This window comes from Stegastes partitus, unplaced genomic scaffold (genome assembly GCF_000690725.1).
Source record: "Stegastes partitus isolate 25-593 unplaced genomic scaffold, Stegastes_partitus-1.0.2 Scaffold142, whole genome shotgun sequence".
Taxonomy (NCBI): domain Eukaryota; kingdom Metazoa; phylum Chordata; class Actinopteri; family Pomacentridae; genus Stegastes; species Stegastes partitus.
In genome coordinates this window covers 707,815-710,964 of record NW_007577873.1, presented here as the reverse complement: position 1 = coordinate 710,964, position 3,150 = coordinate 707,815, and the positions used below count along the sequence as shown (strand labels likewise).

Sequence of the window (3,150 nt, the reverse complement as noted above, 5' to 3'; positions counted from 1 at the left end):
TTATATAGTCATGCCAATCAACCTGAACAACCCCTCACCCATAACTATCCATGGTAAAGTGCTTGAATCTGTAGATGAATTTACATATCTAGGCAGCCTCATAAGCAAGGACAATGGAGCCAGAAAAGACATCCAAGCAAGGTTAGGCAAGGCGACTTCAGCCCATCTGGAAGTCGAAACAGTACAGCCTAAAGATCAAGCTATACAACAGTAACGTAAAATCAGTCCTCCTCTATGGATCAGAATGCTGGCGTGTTGTAAAGGCAGACATGGATAAGATCAGCGATTTCCACAACAGGTGTCTACGAAAGATTTGCCGTATCTTTTGGCCTCAGAAAATATCAAACGAAGACCTGTACCACAAAACAGGCTCAAATAACATCATTCAAGAAATTAAACGTCGGCGTCTTAAGTGGCTTGGTCATGTTCTTAGGGTGGCGCAGGAACGAATCCCGAAAACATCAATTTGGTGGACCCCTGTTGGGAAACGCAAGCCTGGACGGCCTAAAACCACCTGGCGAAGAACAGTCGAGGCAGAGCTGCTAGAGATGGGACTGACTTGGGGCGAGGCGTTGAAGTTAGCGAAGAACCGAAAAGAATGGCATCACCTATTTCCCACTAGGGAAGATGGGGATAAGTAAGTAAACCTTGATATGAATATTAATGAAAAACAAAGTAAATGTCATATGGTGTGACAGCTGAGTCATATGGTGTGACTGGGAAAACTTGTCACACCATATGACATTTTGATCAGTCAAGCTAATTTATTAGCAAACGAAAAACAGCTAGCCAATAGTTAGCATGTAATTAGCCACTTGGTAGCATTGATCTTTAATAATTAATAAGTAAAATGTGTGAGAAAAGTTTGTTTTTCATGCAAATAATGTCACACCATAAGACACAAATCAGTGACCACTACTGTTGACATCAGATTCATAGCTTTTCAACTAAAAATCAAAAACACAAGTCACCTTAAGAAATCTACAAGTCATTCCAGAGATGTTACTGTACCGTCCTGGTTGGGTGTGATTTTCTTTGTCATTATGATGTCCAAATTATTGCCCGTTCAAAATGTACATTATAGTGTCACGCCATATGACGACCACTTTGTGGACAAAATGTATTTGGTCATAATTTGTTTTGACGTAATGCCTAAACATCAAGACTTAATGTGATTATTGATAACACAGTATTATATCATAAGCACTATAGAACTATCAAATATTTATAAATTATTTGGAAACATGCTCCTATTTCTGAGGACACACATATGCCGGACAGTCACACCATGTGACATTTTTGATGTTTAGATCAAAATTCCACACAGAAATCTTATTAAAACCACAACACCTTTGGTATTATTTTTACTTTATCTTGCCAGGGGGACAATATTTATATATGTATTCTTAAAAGTTTTGAATTTTTATGAGTATGTGACACACGGACGGTCAGAATTGTGTTATTCGTCAACCACCCATATACAGAAGGGACTATGTAGAGAACTAGCATACAGTACAATAAAACATTTCCATTTAACAGTGAATTGACTAGACACTGGAAAAACAATTCGCTCATTTTTTTCTTTTTTTTGACTAAAAATTATGGGAGAATTACAATTGAAATTACACATCATGAATACACATAAGGCCCACCTAGTTGGGATATCACACTGTGTCTATCCAGTCTTTGCTTTTTTGTCCTTTTAGATGCAGCTTCTGAGTCAGTCTTGCATTGTTTAGCAGTTTGTACCTCTTGTTTCCACAGATCTTCAATGTTGGTTTCATTCCTACAGTCTTTAAGAGCCTGTGAAAAGAACTCCAATCATACATATATGCAAGTACTAAAAACATGTATAAACAAGTTCTGTATTTACATATAAAAACAGATGCATTTTTATACTGTCTATACACTCTAAAGGGATAACATTACAACATTTCTGAGCTGCTACAAAATCTGTGTCAACTGAAATACTTGGTTGAACGAGACTGAATGGAAGGTGCATTGTTGACATGTATTTGTATGGGAAACAGATAGTGAGACATGGCTCTGCAAAAAAGCTTTGTCAGAAAAATAATAGTTACTGGAAGTAACTCCAGGTCTCTGTTGAGTGAGTGATGTGGCCAGACTTTAGTTTGTGACTCCACATTTGTTGTTGTAATCAAATAGAAAGAATCTAAAGAATTAGAGAAAAGGGTTTTGTACTCACCATTTTTGTCATTAAGTACAGTAAATGCAACTGAGCCATTATGTTTTAACATATTACCAACGCTATCTATTGAGTGTACTGAATATATTAACATTAATTATTATTATATCTGTGAATAGGGGGATGCTGGACTTCCAATCAACCTGTGGTGTTTCCATACAAAATCAGAAAGGGGACAAGGACTAATGTGGTTAGCATTTATCATTAATTCCTCGAGGTGGAGCCAACAGATCACAGGCATCAGAGAAGTGAAACGTTTACGTCCATTTGGTGGCGCTACGTACCAAGCCTTGAATGAGGAGCTACACCGGGACAGTAGAAGAAGCTTCCCCTACGACTTTGACGTTTCAGCAGCAGCGTCTGTCTTGACCTTCCTACAGCAGCGTGACCAACTAAAAGGTAAGAGAAGAGTTCATATTTATTTAGCAAAGTAACTGATCATAACAGGGCGACACTCTTTGCAACACAACAGCAATTAAAAATGAAGCAGCTGTCTGTTACTACGGTCTTACGTGCTACTTTTGAAGATGTACTCCTCTACCTAGCTAGCTAGCTAGCTAGCTAACTAGCTGTTAGCTAAGGCTAGCTGGCGTTGCACAGTTGAGAAGAAGCTAACATTTAAATTACCAGCCATTCAGTGATTTAAATAGTTAATTCGTCGTATTAAATTAAGCAGTATATATCGCTTTGTGTTATATCTGCTTGTAAATGTTCTCTTCACTCTGTGACCGATGTGCATCCATTTGACACTAACGCTGACTTAGCTAGTGAGATCTGAGGTTGAAAATTAGCACTAACATTAGCTTTAGCTTACGATACCTTGTCTTCGGTAAGATAAGCGATGTTCCCCTAACGGAAAGGCAAAATGAATTTATGCCACAACACCTCTTCTTTTGATCACTGTTTCCCAGTTGGCCAGAGGCATTAGTTCAGGGGTGTCCAAT

At 38.2% G+C, this 3,150-nt stretch overlaps 1 protein-coding gene across 1 annotated transcript in view; it reads left to right on the top strand.

Moving 5' to 3' along the window:
* The first annotated feature begins 2,496 nt into the window (after positions 1-2,496).
* The window catches only part of atp5mj (ATP synthase membrane subunit j), a 3,412-nt gene continuing 2,758 nt past the window's right edge, over positions 2,497-3,150 (top strand). Inside the window, exon 1 of the mRNA XM_008279044.1 lies at positions 2,497-2,605. The gene's annotated coding sequence lies outside the window, so the exon portion shown is untranslated. The remainder of the gene's footprint in view (positions 2,606-3,150) is intronic.